Below are 21,387 nucleotides of genomic sequence, written 5' to 3'. Positions count from 1 at the left end.
GTTTTAAATCACCAATGAAATGTTCATTTTTATGTTTTAGGGCTATGAAGTGCGTTATTTAAGGGCTCGTTTGTCCTCTTTTTTTTTTCCCTATTTTTTATTCGAAAACTTAAAACAAAAATAGGTAACCATTTTAGTTTGTTGTCAATTTTAAAAATTATGATGGTTCTAATAAATTAGACTTATTTTTATTCTCTTTATAACATATTAGATGAAGACCATGCGAAGCACGGTTTATTTGTATTTTTTCAAATAAAATATGTACTAAATATATACTTCGTATTTATCTAATATATTTTGTGATATTTGCTTGCTTACTACTTAATTTATTTTTTTTTTATCATAAAATGAATTATTAACTTTGTCTCTCATATTTAGATAAAACTTGTAATGTACAAAGATAATATTTTATTTCACAAGTTTCATATGTGGCTGGTTACATCGTGTGGTCGAGATTACTTGGTCTACATGATTGATTAAGGATTACTCAATCGAGCAGGAGTTACTCGTACGATCAAGGGTTACTCGGCCAGTGTTTGAGTATATATATAAGCCGTCCACGCATAATAGTTAGCCACACAAAAAATGCGCTGATTTTATTTTTAAAATTAATATTAAATTTTTGATCTAAAATAAATTGCAAGTCTTTTTATTTATTTATTTATTTATTTCATTGACTAAATATAACCATTTCCTACATGACACACTAAAATTAATCTTATGTGGCATAATTCTATTATATCATTTTAATATTATTAATCCCATGTGGTGTTTTTTTTTTATTTTTTTTTATTTTTTTAATTTTTATTTTATAATCCATGTAACGCTTTTAAAAAAACTAATCTTGTATGGCATAATTTGATTGTAGCGTTTTAAACATATTAATCCTAAGTGTCGCTCTAATAATTTTTTTAAAAATAAAATCCTAGGTGCTTAAAACTCGGGAAAAAACTCCCCTTTACATTAAATTAATTACCCGTGCATTGCACGGTGGTGATAAATAAAATTTTCATATTACTTTTATATATTTTGTTGTTGATAACTTTTTAAAATAACCCAACATTCTTTTTTGATTAAATTTTTTTATATAATTTTTTTTAAAAAAATTACATAGTCCTTTTATAAAATGGTTATTATTTAATGCTGCATCATAAAAGTTACTATGTTATGTAAATTATACTAAAACAATGGTTAAACAAAATAAATTTAATGTTGCATTATGGGAATACGTTAGTAGGATTATATTAAATTAATATTCGCCTAGGAAATAATTCCTTGCAGAATATTGCCAATACAAACGAGTTCATCGCAGTTACGGGTGTCCCATCTTGCAATAAGTTGGACAACTGTATTCCCTGCTCTACATACATGAGAAAATTAAGTACATGAAAAGGTTTACTAAGCCAATTCATATCATCATAAATCAAACAGACGGGAGAGCTTCCAGATTTTGCTTGTCGCACCATATTCACCACATTCATTGAGTCATTTTCAATCCACACCTTTGAAATGGCCAAAGGCAGTGCAACCTGCCAGCCATAGCATACAACAGCTGCTTCAGCAGCCTTAACCTGCTAATTTGCAGGGAGTTTCTTGGTAGCTAACCAAAGAACTACACCTTTATAGTCCCTCGCAACCACACCCAAGCCTCTAGCAATCCCCAGTCCAATGTGTGCATCAACGTTGAGCTTGATAGTGCCATAAGGAGGGCGAATTCATTTAATTATAACAGCAGTAGCATTAGCATTAGCAGTATAGGCAAGTGATTCGAATACCTTGGCCGTGAAGGAGTTATGTCTTCGATAAGTGCAATTACTAGATATATCAAGGGTCACGATTATAAAGATAATTAGTTCATTCTATAGGGCTGTCAATGTTTGGTGCTAATCTTTGGGCTAGCTAAATGGCCCAAAGCCTTATAGAGTGGATCCTACAAGGTCACACATAAGAGTATTGGGTTAAACAAGTTAGAGGCCCATTATTAAGCCTCATGAGTTTATGACATACCATGTTGATAGTTGGGCTTGGATAGTTAGAAGAGTCTAATGGGTTTTGGACTTGACATGGTTTTATTTCTAGATATGATCAATAAATATAAACCATGCCTAGGGTTGCATAACAAATTTTTTGACATACAATGAATTGTCACACAAGCAACCAATCTTCCCAAAACCCTAATTCTCTCTCTCCTCCCTGTCCGTACGACCCTCCTCCTTGGGTAGCGCGTGTGGTGGCGCGTGGGTGGTGTTGTGGTGTATTCGTGGCTCAAATCCTCGTAGAAGGTTGATTGAAGTGTTCGGTCACAACTAACTAGCATTAGTGGAGGTTTAATCCGTGCTCGTGGACTTAGTAGAGGAATCACACGTGGGGTTCTTGTTCTCCTTATTATTCTTGTTCGATCACTTGTGGAATCACGCTTCAAAGGTATAATTCTTACTTCTTTATGTGTTATGCATGAGATCCTTGGTTTAGGAGCTTTATGAATGTGATTCATGTCTATTCCGCAATTTAGTACCAGTAATCTCCTACAGTGGTATCAGTTAGCCTCTTGCAATTACATATATTGAGTATTAATTCTTTGATAATCCACAATTTTAATTCAATTAGGAGGGAGAATAATTTAGTTATGGGTCAATTATTATATTAAATATGATTTAACAATATAGAATCATTAAAAGTTGTTTAATTTGCTCCATATAAGCCTTAATTTGATCCGAATATTGCCCTAATTAATTCGAAAAATTCGAACCACCCACCCTATTTTTTCGAAAATATCAAAATCATAAACCCTAATTTGTGAAATTTGTGTTTTTGGTTTTGATTTAATTCAATAATTGTGTGTTTAAAGAATTTAATCCATTTAATTTCTTGTTAAATTATGAATTTTTCATGATCAAATTATTTAATTTAAAAGTTAAATTTAATTGGGGATTAAATTCATGAAGAACCCTAATTTTGAAATTGAATATGATTTAATTTCAAAATTAAAAGGACCACATTAATTTAATTTTAATAAAATGTTTTGTTTTAAATTAAAAATAAAAAAGAAGGGATTTTAGGTGCGGCAGCCGCGGCTGGGTGGCGCAGCCACGGCGACTGCTGCACCGGTGGTGGTCCAGGAGGGAGGGAGGGCTGGGCAGGGGTCGAACAGGAGTAGCACAGCAGTGGACCACCTTGTTGCGTGTGCTGCTGCTGTTCTTGTGTAGCTGCAGGGCAGCGTACACCGCAAGGTGTACGACCACCGTTGCCGGCTCCGGCTGGCCACACCACGGTGGCTGGCGCATTTTTCAAAAAAAAAACTTTTTTAATTTTATTTTGGATAAAAATCAGTTTTCAAAATTAAAAATTAAAGGATAAGTTTTGGTTTTGAAAAGAGAATTAACAAAGTTAAAGTTGTTAATTTTGTTAAGATTGGATAATTATGGAGCAAAAGATTCTATTTGGATAATAATTGATTAAATAATGTGATTATCCCATAATTATTTTAGGATATTAATTGATTTAAAATATGTGATTGGAAAGTAATTAGGATAGAATTTCCTAAATTAGTTAGGATAATCATGAAAAATAAATATGATTCATCTTCCATAATTAAAATAAGATTTGATTCTATCTCATACCTAAATTAAAATATATGATATTTTATAATTGGTCATGAATAATATATGATATTATCTAATAACAGTAATTAATTAAAATATAAGATATTTAGGAGCCATGTTTCCTTAATTGTGAACATTCGATGTTGTAGTTTAGGAAAGCATGATGGGTGATTTATTATATGGCATTTTATAATATATGATGTTATTTATTTCTATATAGACTAGTATGGCCCATAGATTCTAAATACAATCCGAGCATCGTGATGTATTTTTGTAATCTAAATACGATCTGCGTACCGTTAAGTATTTTTGTAATTTAATTTTATTTTATTTAAGTTGTAGATAGAATAGAATAGTATTACAGGTTGCAGTTAATCCAAGAAATCCATGGAGTGAAGGCCCAAAGGAGCAAGATGGATGAGATCCATGAAGGTTCAAGTGGGAGCTTTTTGCTTTATTAGTTTTCTTAGGATTAAGGGGCCATACTATGTCATGTTTTATTTATGCATTAGTAGATTATGCATGTTAGATTTTATTTATGTTGCTTGATGATGCGCTAGAGTTCACTAAATAATCACAACATAATAAATCTAGGTCCCGATAATATTGAGGTTGCTTTTCCAATTAAAAACCCGATGAAACCTTCGATATTTATGATGGGTCATGCCTCAGCTGGGTGTCATATTATATCTTAGGGGAGTGTGGGTAAATCACGTTTTACAATTTTAATTGGTTATACTCAACTAGGTTACCTAAAGAGTTTAGAACCTTGAAGCTAAGAGTAATATTTAAACATGTGATGGGTAATTATTCAACCAAGAATTACAAAGAGTTGTAATTAGTAAAGAGTTTACTCACCTTAAAAATGCAGTACTTGATTGTAGGGCCTCAGTCCGGTAAATTATTGCACAAAAAAAGGATCTTGGAATCATTCTATTCAATAAGGATCAATTAAATTGAATGAATGCTTTAAAGTTACCAGTTTTAATATCGTTTATGGTACTTTAAATTTATTAAACATAATTATTGAATTTTGCCTCGTTTGTTTATGATTGTAGATGAATAAATTATAAGACAACACTGTTTTACCAATGAAACTTAATTTAAGGCTGAATCTCAGAAACTTCAGGGAATGGGAAAACGAGTTGAAAAAGTTCTCACAAGCCATAGGCTTGAATCTCGTTTATATATACCTGTTGAGAGCGAGTACACTAAGGGTTATAAAGCTGAAAGGCATGATGAAATTGTTTCAGATGCAGAGAAAATCAGAAGACTCATTTTAGAATCTATTCCAAGTTGTTGGAAAAGAAGATTCAGGCACTATGAGCTAACCAACTTGCATAAATGTCTTCATGCTATCTGTCGAGGTGGCATTGGGGCATTAGGAAGTGGAGGCTTCAAATATCATAATGTAAGAGAGGTCGTTAATTTGATCCCTCAGATTTACTACTCCTTGACTGAAAGCATTAGGTATGAGGCTTACAATGTTCATTGTAAGATAATGGCTAAGAAACTCATGGATGGTCAGTCAGTAAGGGCCCATGTCAATGAACTGATTGAAATGTTCAATCAGATGGATGTCCTTGGGAAACCGATTGATGATGACTCTGCACATGATATTATCTTGTTCTCACTCCACGATGGTTTTGATATAGTCAAGCTTACTCATAATGATGAGGGCTCGTCGGTGACATTGATCAACCTTTTACTCAACCATGCTGAGGAGTTCCTAAGAAGAAGAGGAAGCGAATGCTTCTTTTGTGGTGGTTGGCCATGCCATACACCAGGGTGTCCCCATCATACACTAGTGAAAATAGAAGGTAAAGAGTTACTTGATGTTTTTGTTGTAGAAATTTATCTTACTTCATCTTCCACTTGGGTATTCGATACCGGTTGTGGTGCTCACATCCTTAATAACGTGCAGGGCTTGAGAGAAAGTAAGAAGTTAGCAAAAGGGGAAGTAACGCTTCGTGTAGGAAATGGAGCAAAAGTTGTTTCACTTGCTATTGGAAGTTATCACTTGAGACTTCCCTCTGGACTTATTTTGGTGCTTAATAACTGTTATTATGTACCAACAATTATTAAAAACATTATTTCAGTTCCTGTTTTATATTTTGAAGGATTTTTATTTGAAATAAAATACAAATGTTGTTTTATTTTTAAAGAAAATATGTTATATGCTAACGCAAAATTAATTAATGGTTTGTATGTCTTAGAATATACAACTCATGTCTACAACATAGATCATAAAAAGCAGAGAATAGATGGTTCAAACCCAACTTACCTATGGCATTGTAGGCTTGGTCACATTAACCAAAAGCGCATCCAGAAATTACATAAGGATGGACTCCTTTCTTCTTTTGATTATGAATCATTTGAAAATTGTGAGTCATGCTTGCTTGGAAAAATGACTAAGTCACCCTTCAAGGGTATAGGTGAAAGAGCTAGTGACCTTTTGGGACTCATATATACAGATGTGTGGACCAATGAGTTCAAAGGCAAGGGGTGGATTTAATTACTTCATTACTTTTACTGATGATTTAAGTAGATTTGGTTACATTTACTTAATGAAGAACAAGTCGGAAGCCTTTGAAAAGTTCAAAGAATTCCAGAATGAAGTACAAAATCAACTTGGGAAAACAATTAAAGCACCGCGATCTGATCGTGGTGGTGAATATTTGACCCAAGAATTTGATGAACATCTGATTAGTTGTGGAATACTTTCACAGTTAACTCCTCCAGGAACGCCACAGTTGAATGGTGTGTCAGAAAAGAGGAATAGGACCTTGCTAGATATGGTTCAGTCCATGATGAGCTTTACTGATCTTCACATATCGTTCTGGGGATATGCATTAGAAGCAGCTGCGAGAATACTAAACAGAAGCCCGTCCAACGCAGTTGAAAAGACTCCATATGAGATGTGGAATGGAAGAGCTCCAAAGTTGTCTTTTCTCAAGATTTAGGGATGTGAATCCTATGTAAAACGTTTACAAGGCGATAAACTACACCCTAAATCAGACAAATGTTTCTTTGTGGGTTATCCAAAAGAAACAAAGGGGTATTACTTCTACAATCGCAAAGATAACAAAGTGTTTGTTGCTCGCGATGGTGTCTTTCTAGAAAAGGAATTCCTCTATAGAAATCCAAGTGGGAGTAAAGTGGTTTTCAAAGAAATTCGAGACGAGCAACAAATGGATGTGGATAACACCACATCAGAGGCGAGGGCGCATGAGTCGATTAATCATGCGTCGGAGCAAGCTAATTCGACTAACGAGACTCCTATCGTCCCACTTGAATCTAATTCATGCGAAAATCTTCAAGGAGTTGGAGAGAATATTTCTATTGTTGCTCCTACCCCAAGTAGGTCTGCCAGAATCAGAAACAAACAATTTGTCGAGGTTCTGATAACTGAGGATTCTGAAATCTTCTTATTGGAGAATGAGGAACCTACAACCTACAAGCAAGCTTTGGCGAGCCCCAACTCAGATAAACGGCGTGAGGCCATGAAATTCGAAATGGAATCGATGTCTGAAAATGAAGTGTGGACCCTAGTTGACTTGCCTAATGGGGTGAAACCTAGTGGTTGCATGTGGGTTTACAAGATTAAAATAGACAAGGATGGAAATGCCTACATCTATAAAGCAAGACTGGTTGCAAAAGGATATAGACAGATTCGTGGTATTGACTATGATGAAACCTTTTCCCTAGTAGCTATGCTTAAGTCCATTCGGATCCTTCTAGCAATTATGGCTGCATTTTTTTATTACGAAATTTGGCAGATGGATGTCAAAACCGCCTTCTTGAATGGGTTCTTGACGGAGGAAGTGTATATGATACAACCTGAGGGTTTTGAAGATCCAGAATATCCTAGAAAGGTATGCAAACTTCAGAAATCCATTTATGGATTGAAGCAAGCATCCAAGAGTTGGAATCTTCGTTTTGATAAAGCAATGAAACAGTTTGATTTTGTTAAAAGTGAAGAGGAACCTTGTGTATACAAGAAGTCTAGTGGGAGCAACATTGTTTTCTTAGTCTTGTATGTAGCTAGATGACATACTACTCATGGGGAATGCCATACCAATGCTTGAGTCAGTCAAGGAATGGTTGAAGAGTTGTTTCTCCATAAAAGATTTAGGTGAGGCTGAATACATATTGGGGATCAGGATCCATCGAGACAGATATCAAAGGATGATTGGATTGAGTCAAGAGACTTATATGATAAGGTTCTTGATAGGTATTCCATGAAAGACTCTAAGAGAGGATTTCTCCCCATGTCTCATGGCACTACACTCAGTAAATCTCAGTGCCCTAGTACGCCAGAAGATATGAGACGTATGGTTGATAAACCTTATGCTTCGGTACTAGGATCAATCATGTATGCCATGATATGTACAAGGCCGGATGTTGCATATGCTCTAAGTATGTGTAGCAGGTTTCAGGCAAGTCCAGGAAAAGCAAACTGGAAAGCTGCCAAGAACATCCTTAACTACTTGAGAAGGACTAAAGGAATGTTTCTAGTATATGGTGGCGAAAATGAGTTGGTTGTCAAAGGTTATACAGATGCGGGTTTCCAAACAGACAGAGATGATTATTTCAGATCACAATCTGGGTACATTTTCTGTCTGAATGGAGGAGCAGTGAGCTGGAAGAGTTCGAAGCAAAGCACTATCGCAGACTCTACAACAGAATCAGAGTATTTAGCTGTTGTTGAAGCAACTAAGGAACCAGTTTGGATTAAGAAGTTCCTATCTTAGCTGGATATCATACCAAGTGCTCAAAAGGGAATCGAGTTGTATTGTGATAACAATGGGACCATTGCTCAATCAAAGGAGCCTAGGTCACACTTCAAATCCAAACATGTAGAGAAGAAGTATCACCTCATTTGAGTGATCGTTGACAGAGGAGATGTCAAGATGTGCAAAATTCATTTGGATGAGAATATTGCTAATCCACTTACTAAACCCCTTCCATTTCCAAAGCATGAGAAACATGCCAATGAATCTAGATTGAGGCAAATGATGAAATTAGAAGTTGTATTTTTTTTTTGAGAAAAATTAGTTACATATGTAATACATTCATTTGCAGAATTATGTTTAATCAGAAATTTTATTATTTCTCTTTTTTTTTTGAAGAAATTATTTCTCTTATTTAATTATGGTTTTCGATGTTAAATAAAATGTCCAAAATAATTATGGATTGATGGGCTCATTAGGTTGATGACCTGGTGAATGAAACCCCACAGGTGAAAAAAATCCATATATTATTTGAGTTCCTAGTTCAGAATCATTAAACTGGACATAAATGATTTCTTAAATTGGACTAGCATGTAAGATTGATTGGATAGTGCAGTTTCATGGGCTATAGGAGCATAGTGATGATGCTCGGTCAATCACAGGGATATGCATGTATGATGCATGATCGAACTATAGACCTACTTTAAAGTTCAAGTATAGAACTTCCGGATATATTAGTGGATTCCTTTGACATGAGTGGAACACTGATTCCATTCAATGATTGATTTAACTTTGGTACACTCAAATGTCTAGCTATAACTGGGGATTATAAAGGGTATTTCCCAGTTGCTTCATGAGTTGAGTGGGAGGTTTGGTTTCCATAAAATTGGATTGAGTCTACCTATTTATTAGGAATGTGTCTTGGCCCCTTGAAGAGGGAGAATTCAGAAAATGCATGGTCGTGCTCAAAAGCATAACATAGTAATCATTTGTTCTGTGAATCTAACTCAATATTTCAAGAAAAGATTTGTAGACTAATATGATCACGACATGAGATGCAATCATATTATCAAATCGACACACATTGACTTAAGGAATTTGAATATTGCGCACTTGTCTCAGACAAGTGGGAGATTGAAGGAGTTATGTCTTCGATAAGTGCAATTACTAGATATATCAAGGATCACGATTATGGAGATAATTAGTTCATTCTATAGGGTCGTCAATGTTTGGTGCTAGATATGACAATTGATCTTTGGGCTAGCTAAATGGCCCAAATCCTTATAGAGTGGATCTTACAAGGTCACACATAAGAGTATTGGGTTAAACAAGTTAGAGGCCCATTATTGGGCCTCATGAGTTTATGACATACCATGTTGATAGTTGGGCTTGGATAGTTAGAAGAGTCTAATGGGTTTTGGACTTGACATGGTTTTGTTTCTAGATATGATCTATAAATATAAACCATGCCTAGGGTTGCATAACAAATTTTTTGACATATAGTGAATTGTCACACAAGCAACCAATCTTCCCAAAACCCTAATTCTCTCTCTCCTCCCTGTCCCAACGGCCTTCCTCCTTGGTTAGCGCGTGTGGTGGCGCGTGGGTGGTGTTGTGGTGTGTTCAGGGCTCAAATCTCCGTAGAAGGTTGATTGAAGTGTTCGGTCACAACTAACTAGCATTAGTGGAGGTTTAATTCGTGCTCGTTGACTTAGTAGAGGAATCACACGTGGGGTTCTTGTTCTCCTTATTGTTCTTGCTCGATCACTTGTGGAATCACGCTTCAAAGGTATAATTCTTACTTCTTTATGTGTTCTACATGAGATCCTTGGTTTAGGTTCTTTATGAATGTGATTCATGTATATTTCGCAATTTAGTTCCTGTAATCTCCTACAGGTTGCATAAATATTATAATCATACACCATCCTGATAAATCCAGCATCAATGAGGGAGTTATCATCATGCACTCTCTTGTTTCTACACAACCAGATATCCCACGCAATAGATAACACCTTTCTAAGTATCCCCTTATCAGTCTTCTCAACCATCCAAAGCAATCAGTCAGCAAAAGGAGCATGGTGTGGAGAATTTTCAAATATTGTAGCAAAATCATTTGCAATCCAAACCTGTTGAATTTCAATACAATCGAACAATGCATGGCTGATTGATTCCTCAACTCCATTTTCGGGTCGGGTATGGGTCAGGTCGGGTCAGGTTAATTTCGGGTTTTAGGTCATGTTCAAGTAAATATTTTTGGGCCAATTTTGGGTCACGGGTCGGCTCATTCGGGTTCGGTCATTTGGTCTGGGTTAGGATTGCCAAGTTTAGCATAGCCCATCAGTGGGAATATGCCTTTAAAAAGGTTCTTGTTTTACTGCCTTGCTACCCTAGCACGCATTATAGACGAAGTGAGATAGTTTGGGCGGACCACCTAAACCCCAAATAATTCACCAAACTTGGTTGTTTGCATTTCCAGGATTACTTTTCATCTGATCAGACCCCAACTTTCCAAGCCATTATGCAGTTCTCATAGTGAACTCACCATGTTTGGAGGGCCACCAGAATTTTTAATCATTTGGCAATCCAGAGCTTAGGGAATTTGTTGAATGCAAACACAAATCTCCCCTAGGAATAACTATTGCAGCATATCCTGCTTCCACTCACTACAATGATGGTCTATTAAATCAACAACATAGAGGTATGGGTCAAAGTTGGTGTCATGAGAGGGAATTACATTACTAGGGATCCATGAGTCAAGCCAAACCCGAATATCCTTACCATTTCCAACCCTTCAATTTAACCCATCCAAAAGCAAAGCCTTGGCCCCCAACATGCTCGTCCATGAGTTTCTTAGATCATAACCCCTATAAGCCTCCAAAACTGAACTATTCTTGAAATATCGAGCTTTAAGGATGGCATGAAGTAAAGAGTTTAGGTTATTATAAAGTCTCCACATTTGTTTAGCCAAAAGATCTTGGTTAAAAACCTTGAGATCTCAAAAACCCAAAACCCCCATCGACTTTAGTTTACACAATGAGTTCCAACTATGCCAATACATTTACCTAGATGACTCTGTTGATCCCCACCAAAACCGAGCCAAGTAGCATGAATATCATCAATTAAAGTCTCAGGAACTTTGAAGATACTCATCATGTAAGTCGAAATCGTCTGAGCTATTGCTATGATTAAGATTTCTTTTCCGGGCCTAGATAAGAGCTTCTCTTTCCACCCTTGGATTTTCCACCATATTGTCTCTTTTATTGTGGAAAAAATGGCTTTCTTCGATCTCCCAATGATTATCGGCAATCCCTAGTACTTTTCATGTTTCTTAACTTCCCTCACCCCCAAAATATCCACAATTTCCAGCCGCCGAGACTCAATTACATTTTTACTAAATTCGACATCTGTTTTTGTCAGATTGACACTTTGACCTGATGCTCTTTCATACTTGCTGTTAATGTCAGCTATCACTGAGCACTCACTAAAAGTAGCCTTTGCAAAAGTAGGCTCTCATCACTAGCAAAAAATAGATGAGACACCCTAGGAGCATCCTTGCACATTCTAGCCCCGTGGATCAATTTATCATTTGCAGCTTTTGATAACGTAGATGAAAACGCATCTAAAACAACGAGAAATAAATATGGGAGATTAGGGCACCCTGAAAAACTTCCCGTGAAGGAACACCAAAACCAGAAATTTTCCCATTTATTTTAAAAGCAAAAGAAACACTTGAGAGACAATCCAAAATCCTTCGAACCTAACTATAGCTAAACCCCATTTTATACATGACTCTTTTCAAAAAACCCCATTCAACTATGTCATAGGACTTACTCATATCATGTTTCAAAGCTATAGTCCCATCTTTTCCTTCTCCACCTCTCTTCATGGCATAGAAAATCTCAAAAGCAATAAAGACATTGTCTGTTATTAACCTTTTTCAGGATAAACGCACCTTGGTTAATGATTATGAATTTAACTAGGAAAGGTTTCAATTTATTAGACATTAATTTTGAGATAATCTTATAAACCACATTACAAGAACTTATGGGTCTGAATTCCGAAACACGCTAAGGGTCATCACATTTCAAAATTAGAACCACACAAGTCTTGTTAATTTCATCTAGTGACAACTCCCCTCTCCACAAACTCTTCACAAAGCCACAGATATCAAACCCAATAATATGCCAAAATTTCTGATAAAAGAGAGTGTGCATACCATCGAACCTGGGGGCCTTGTTTGGGTGCATTTGAAAAAGAGCAACTTAATCTCATCATCATTTGGTTCCTCACACAACTTCACATTCATCTCTATAGTAATAACAGTATCAATGCCATCAAGAACAGGCCGAAATCCATGGGTTACAAGTTTGGAATATAGTACTGAAGGTCCTATAGGGAATATTTCAAGCATCCCACACTTGAGCCCCACTGTGATCATACACTTAAGTATGGTGGCGTCCAAATGGAAGAAAGCTAGAGTAAAAGATTCACCAAAAAGTTTTAGAAACTTGTAAACCGTTAACAGGGTGAAGGTCACACCCCTTCACGATCCATAAGATAGCTAACTCCATAGTGGTCTGGAACCGTGACGGGATATTCGGGGATGAAGGTACAATCCAACCTGAAAGAGATTGAACCTGTCCTAAAAATAAGCCTCTACTTTATCCTTCTCATATTCATGTGCGCTTTCTGACTAACATACAATCAATATATTAATCCTAAACCTGTTTAATCTATGTTGATTGAATATTAATGCACAAACAAATCTATCATTGACGATCACTTGAATTATAATCATATTAGCCTAAATAAAATTATTAATTATCTTATTAAGCGTGATTACAAGTACAAATTCCTTTTAAACCTGCAAGAGAGAGCGTGATCAAGCAATAACAATAATCATAACAATCAACATAATATTAATGACAACGATTCATCATCATAATAATAATCTCAACCTCATGAAAGCATAATGATATTAGCAAGATCCTAGGCATGATACTAACATGATAATAACAAATCCAAATATGTCGCTAAGCAATAAAAATCAAAGCTTTAGCCCTAACACAATACTAACATGATAAAAGAAGATAGGAAGTAACCTAAACATGATACTAGAAAGAAATAAAAGCATTCTAACATGATTCTAGGAATTAATATAATCTAATCATGCTTTCTATAAAAATAGAGTAATTAAAACAACTTACTTGGTTGCCTCGTATCTCTTTCTATCAAAACAATACACACATTAGTAACTTCAAGGAAAATATTAAATCAAACAATTAATTTAAATAATTGAAATAAGGATTTGGGACCAAACCCTCAGAAATTATCAACCTTTCACGTCTAGGGCGAAGACAACTTCGAGATTGGCTAGGTGTGTCTAAGTCTCGTGAATGAGGAATATTGTATTTTGTAACATGGTGTAGAAGGGCCTAGAAAGAGGGAGAAAGAATAAACTTCTAGCTTAAAGAGAGAAAATAATAGAATTAGATGATTGTTGGTGAATAAAACGGGAAAATACGACCCTATATATAGAGAAAATAGTACGGAAATGATAGAAAAGAGTTAGAATTCGAATTAGAATAAAATTAGTTATGTCACAAAGCGACAGGGTCCAGCGCGGCGCGACAGGACTGTCGCGGCGCGCTGAGATAGTTTTTTGCGTATTTTATTTTATCATATCTTTTGATCTAGAAGTCCAAATAAGTTATATAATAATATGTTGTTGGAAATATCTTGAAGTCTACTTTCCATCTCAATTATAATAAGATTAAAATATTTTGTATATAAAAATAGTGGAAGGGTTTCAGTTTTGGATAGAGTTTCATATTTCTTTCATATCTTTTTCGTTATAAATCAGAATTAAACGTCTTTCATTTCGAATAGAATTAGGACTTAAAAAAGGAAAGTTTTATCCAATTTCAAACTTTTTAATCTTATCTTTTCAAAAAGGATAATTAAGATCTTTTAGATACTTATAGAAGCTTCTAATAAATCCTGATTAGTTTAGGAATTATTGGATTAAACCTTTGGCCCTCCACATGATCATTGGGTAGTAGGTAAAATCTGGTTTGGGCCCATTTTAGTATTTTGGCCATAACTTCCTCATTATTCATCGAAATTGGGCTTATAATATATCGTTGGAAAGGTCTTTTAAAGCCCTATCAAACTATTATTGGACCCATATTATTTACCAAACTAAACTGGACGTTTTTCATAAATAGAGTACAAAAAAAAAAGATTTTTGAAAACTGAAAGAAGTATTTTTATTAAAACAACCGCATCACAAGACTTTTCACACTTTCACTTCGTTCGATAATCAATGATGCGAAAGGTATTCATCACTTGTTTTGGTTTTTGGGGAGACACAATTAGGTGTCTACAGAAGCCCCCACTTTGAGTGAGTTAGGATAAACGCATGTTTCGAAAACTAACGTCAAAGTAGCGATAGTTACGGAGAATGATTCAGAACGTTCTGCGATCCTAAATCATTCTTGTAACGCCGATACCTGAAAAATAGCGTTAGTTAAACAGATAAAAGAGTTAGAAACGCGTATCTTGTACCGTCGAGCTAGGGGACATTTCACAAGCTAGGGGACATTTCATGAAGACTGCTCCGCTTATAGCTGCCTTCAATTTCCGCTATGACAGTCTTCCACATCTTATGGAACACCATCAAAGATCGCTCCGCTTGTAACAATCTTCTGCCGCTTTGTGACCATGTTCTACATCCTAAGGAACATGATCGAAGATAACTCCGCTTATAGTCATCTCCCGTTTTGCTGTGACGTCCTTCCTCGTCTTGGAAATTCTATCGCAAACCACTACACCTCGAGTGATCCACTGGACAATAATCTTCAACGCCTTGGGAATTCTACCGCGAACCACCACGTCTTGAGCAGTTCACTGAATGACGGTCTTCCACGCCTTGGGAATTCTTATTACGAACCACTACTGTAGACACCCATTTGTGTCTCCCCAAAACCAAACCCAGTGATGAGTACCTTTCACGTCGAGTCATAATCGAATGAAGCGAAAGTGTGGAAAGTCTAGTGTTGTAGATAAGTTTTAATTTCTTTTCTCTTCTCTCTGTTTTTGGAAACTTATTTTAAGAAAACAACCAATCCAGTTTGGTTGGTCCATGATACGGTTCCAATAGTAGTGTAGTTGGATGGGGCTTGACAAGAGCTTTCCAACGATATATTATATGCCCAATTCCGATGAATATTGAGGAAGTTATGGCCAATTTACTAAACTGGGCCCGGTTTGAGCCTTGTATGCGGCCCAATGATCTTAGGGAGGGCCTAATATGATTTATCATTCCTAATGCAATTAGGAATGGTTTTTGTCTTCTAGATTCTTCTAGAAGGTTCTTTTCATTCCTAATTCAATTAGCATTGATAAATTGACTTTTGTTGACTTTTCAGAGTTTTAATTAAAATCAAATAGCATTTTTGAGGAAAATATATGATTTTATCCACCAGTACGGCGAACTTATCTGATTTTCGAAAACGCGTTGAAAACAGGCCTGGCGCCTGGCGCCAGCCATTGGCGCCTGGTGCTAGCCATTGGCGCCAGGCGCCAATTAGCCAGGGTTGGCGCCAACTCTGTTTTTTGTGCGTCAGACTCTTTTTTGATAATTTATCCTTTTGGCTGATTTTTTCTATAAATAACGTCGTAAAAACTCCGTTTTCATTCACCAATTCTCACTAATTCTCACGAATTCTCACCTACAATCAGTTTTCATTCGCAATCATTAATTCTCTCATTCTCTTCTCATTCATTCAATTCTTTCTTTCTCTTTTCTAATCTTTGCTTTTCATATACAAAATTCCGCATTCGCAAGACCTAGAAACACCTAGCTATATTCGAAGTTGCCTTCGCCCTAGACGTGAAAGGTTTAATTTCTGAGGGTTTGGTCCCAAATCTCTCTTTCAATTATTTAATTTAATTGTTTGTTTTATTATTTTCCTTGAAGTTACTAACGTGTGTATTTTGTTATTAGAAAGAGGTACGAGGCATCAAAGTAACTGCTTTAATGGTTTTAATTGATATTATGATGTAGAAATCATGTTTATATTGTTATTATGATATTCCTAGTATCATGTTTAGGGAAAAAGTTAAAATATCAAATATGCTTATTATGATTCCTGCGATGCTTCCTATGTTCTTCCTAATATTTATGATTATTAGTATCATGTTAGGGTTAAAGATTTGATTTTTATTGCTTAGTGACATGCTAGGGTTTGTTATTAATCTTTTTAGTATCATGCCTAGGATCTTGCTGCTTTAATGTTGATATGATTATTTTAATTATGATTTATGATTATAATTTTATGATTATAATGGTTATAATTTATGATTATTATTATGTTGCTTGATATTTATTGTTATTGCTTGATCACGCCTTTTATGCATGTTTAAAGGGAATTTGTACTTGTAATCACGCTTAATAAGATAATTAATAATCTTGTTTAGGGTTAATTGTGATTATAATTCAAGTGATCGCCAATAATAGATTTATTTGTGCATTAAATTCAACCAACATAGATAAACAGGTTCAGGATAATCCTATTGATTGCATGTTAGTCAGAAAACGCACATTAATACGATCAGAATAAAGTAGAGGCCTATTATTAGGGCAGGTTCAATCTCTTTTAGGTTGGATTTGTACCTTCATCTCCGAACCCTTATTTGGTTCTAGACCTTATGGAGTTGACGATCTCTTGGATCGTTAAGGGGTGTAACCTTCACCTCGTGAACGGTTTACAAGTTCCTAAAACTTGTTGGCGACTCTTTTGCTCTATCTTCTTCCCTTTTGGACGCCACCGTACTTTAGTTTATGATCACAGTGGGGTTCAAGCTAGGGGTTTAATACTTGAAATTTATTCCCCACAGTTTTTGGCGACTCCGCTGGGGATGATTTCTATTTTAATTCTTGAATTTGTTTAGGCAATGATTTAGAATGAGTGGATGAGACTCGAAACGTTCTAAGTATTTCATGTGCGTAATTTTGATTAACATTATTGTCATATGCATAAAAAAGATGTCATTGTAAAGACCATCCGTAATGAGTTAAAAACATAGGATTTTACACGTAGGAAATTTGAGAAATATCTTTCACAACTAGGACCGAAATAACACCGCGCGAAACTTGAAAATTTTATCGAGCAAAGAAAGCTGCTGAGGCATGTGGGAAGTAGCGTCAGGGGCCAGAGCTTGACGCCAGCATTTTAGACGTAGCGCCAGATGCCAGCATTGGCGCCAGGCGCTACAGCTAAAAGCTGGCGCCAGTCTCTGATTGCTGGCGCCAATTTCCCCCATACCGAGCCAGAAATATGTGTTCTATTTTCGAACGGTTTTTCGTATTGTTCGCTCGTCCTACTTCCTGATTGAATTTTTTCTCACTTTTCTGAAACCCATATGTGTTCTACATATGGACATAACCCTCTGGGAATTCATGCTCCATCTACCCGATTGAACGCTCTGTGCAACAAAGGGTACATCTGAGATGTTGAATTCACCAAACCATGGAAGCGAGTTTTTTCTAAAGCTCGCGGTGTCCCATCCACTCGCGCCAACCCTTCACGGTTAGGCTTCCGTGCGGTGCATCTGGACAATTAACCATGGAACCTCTATTGACTAAACCATATCTCAAACTATTAGAGAACTAGAGCCATGGTTAGGTTGCAAACTCATTGCATCATATTGTGCCTACTTGACTAATTGTGCATTACATGTTGTGCATATGAGCTATGATTTCTTAACTGTTTGTTGACTTGTGTTGAGATTAAATAAATTAATGACTTAAAGAACTTTGCCTAATTAATTAATTAATTAATTAATTAGAGTCAATAAAGTCTAATATTTTAATCGGAATTGACCTAGTACGACTTTAGGCATACCCCAACTGACTAATAACACCGAAGACAGTCCCAGACTGAAGCTCCAATTTCGGCGTCAAATTCTGAGCTGTAGCGCCACACTGTGGAGTGTGGCGCCTGGCGACAGCTCTGTCGTCTGGCGCCAAGCTGCACAGTGTGACGCCAATTCTGTCGCTTGGCCGACAGTTCGGATTATTGGCCGAGTCGTCACCTAGTGTCTAATTAATCAGTTTGCTAATTAATTCGGTTAAGTTTTGCTGTTAATAGTACCTGTTTGAGTCGTTAATCGAGTTTAGGCACTAAGTCCCATGGTCTTACACAAGAGTCCAAGCATGTCACTTACACTCAACGCACACACCAATACACATACTTTGACCATGATTAAGAGAGTCTTAGGTGCGCGTTTTTCCGTCATTTTTTTTAGGGGGGTAAGTCGGATATTAATCCTCCAATTTTAAAAACTATACTTAGTTCCCTAAAAAATATGTACATTATTTTTGCCAAAAATAGGCACCCATTTTTTTATTTTTTCTTTTTTCCTCCTTAAAATAAACCGTAAAGTCAAGTTGATTCGAGTCAAGTAATTAAAACGCAAAATGGTTTAATTTACAGCGCGTGTTCAAGAAAGGAAGGACGTTTAATCAAAGACAACCTTTTCGTACAAGTTCAACTTTTCGACAAACCCATAGCTCGCAAGAGGAAAGATAAGACTATAATGGAAACACAGGAAGAAGTCAATGAGCTTAGGACCCAACTGGTTACCGTGACTGAGACACTGAAGCTTCTCACACTCAAGATCGATGGTCCCGCGAAGCAACAATAGATGGACCTCATGCAAGAGAGTCTAAGCAAGCTGTCTAGCGACTACAAGTTTTAAGAACTTACATCACAAGGGGTCTCGGTGGACAAAGATCTTGTTCCGCAGAAGTTCAACGCCAACGACATCCCAAAATTCAGAACAACTGACAACCTTTACTTTCATTTAAGAGCATTCGAAACAATAATGAGTATTAAGGGTATCAATAAGAAGGTTTTCCCCTCTCTATTCTCACTATCTCTCGAGACCGTTTGCCAACAATGGTTCTTTTCTCTCGAGAAAGAAAAGACCTCTACCTGGGAGTCCATAGCAAACGCTTTCGTTGATAGGTACAAGTGCAACATTCAAGTCGAGACTGACCATAGGGAACTTGAAATCCTCAAGCAGAAAGAGAATGAAGGCTTCACCTCTTTCTTTAACAAATGGAGGGAAACCTCATCTAAGATGATTGAAGTGCCAAGTGAAAAAGAGTCTGTGAGGCTGTTTATAAAAAATCTTCAAGAAAAATATTCCAAACATCTCAAGTATCAAAATAATCTCCATACCTTCAAGGCCGTCTATGACATTGGGATCAATATTGAAGACGACTTGGCTAAGTTAAAAGCTGCCAACAATAGCTCCAACAGTGGCTGGAAAGGGAAGAAGAACGACAATCCTTCTTCTTCCAAAACCACCCACTCAAACAACGTTAGCACTTTTAATTTAGGAGAAGTCCTTGCTATGAACAATCAAGGACAGAAGAAACCATTTAGGAGGAACTTTACTCCTATTGGCATGAGTTATGACAACGCATTTGATCGATTAAATGCAAAAGGTCTTATAACTCCTATTGGACCATTTGGGGACCCACCAGTCGAGAAGAGGTCGGCTAATTAGAACCCCAATGCACACTGCAAGTATCACCAAGGTAGGGGCCATCTCACAGAAAACTGTTGGAAGCTTAAGGAAGCTATCCAAGACTTAATCGACAACAACAAGCTGCCATTGCCCCCTGCCAGTAAGAAGCCAAGCATTGACAATGCACCTCTCGCTCATACCCTGGCCATCTCTGATGAGGAAAACGAGGTTGACCCCTCATCTATCATTAGACCCGTCAAAGAAATCTGTGCCACAGAAAAGGAAGAGGAAACTTTTTTCGATGTCAAGGATAACCTTCCAGAACCGGCAAGTAAGGAAGATATACAATTGCTCACACTGTCTATAATGGAGGTATCACATCTACTACGTTAAGCTCTCAAGGCTATAAAGGAATCCCAAAAGAAATGTGACAAGGTTCCACTTCCGAAAGATGAACCTAAAAGGGAATGCACACTAGTGAGACCGACTTATGAGGCAAAGCATTTTCCTTTACAAGTCACTGAAAAACCCAAAAAGAGCAATAGGATTTACACTCCAATCGGAATCCCATATGCATAAATGTTCAAAATTCTCTCCGAGAGTGGCGAGATCAAACCTCTTGAACCGAGACCATTCGAATCGTTGAAAAGAACAGATAGATATTACTGTCAGTATCATCAATCAGGGGGTCACACTATAGAAAACTGTTTCAAATTCAAGGATTTGGTTCAGAAAATGATTGATGAAAAGAAACTAGTCCAAGTTCAACAAGAAGAGGATGCAAATGGAGTTTGGGAAAGTGATGAAGAAGATGTCTATCTACAGGACATAGTAGGACCTCTACCTTCTGTGTCATACACCACAAATGACATTTGGGCTGAAGAAGACTCATCGATAGATGTCCTCACAAGATCCAGGAGAATGCAACCTCCCGTTTCAACACAACCTATGCCAACCACACAACAAGTTCCCATACCTATCATTGAAGACAATGATATTGTTAAGCAGTTTAAGAAAACAAAAGTTGAGATGAATGTATGGAAACTTCTGGCAACATCTCGAGAACATAGGTTGGCTGTAATGAACGCCTTGGACAAAATTGGGATAGATTCTGACACTACCCCTGAGGGATTAGCCAACTTCCTCACAAGTGATCTTCTTAGTCCAATTAATTTGATCACTTTTTCTGAAAAAGATTTACCCCCAGAAGATGACAAACATTACAAGGCATTAAACCTCACAGTAGTTTGCAAGAGGATGAATGTTCCTATGACTCTCGTAGACAATGGATCGGCCATCAACGTCTGTCCACTTAGAACCGCGAGGATGCTAGGCATAAGGGATGAAGATTTAACTCCGTCTACACAAGGAATAAGGGCCTACGACAACACTAGTCGTCAAGCTCTTGGAAAAATCACCCTGAATGTAACGGCATGAGCAATAGAACATGCTACTACTTTCAAAGTAGTAGACATTAAAGCTTCGTTCAACTTGCTGTTGGGACGCCCTTG

Source organism: Chenopodium album, chromosome 7, assembly GCF_948465745.1.
Source record: "Chenopodium album chromosome 7, dcCheAlbu1.1, whole genome shotgun sequence".
Classification (NCBI taxonomy): Eukaryota; Viridiplantae; Streptophyta; class Magnoliopsida; order Caryophyllales; family Amaranthaceae; genus Chenopodium; species Chenopodium album.
Note: the sequence above shows the minus strand (reverse complement) of the source record.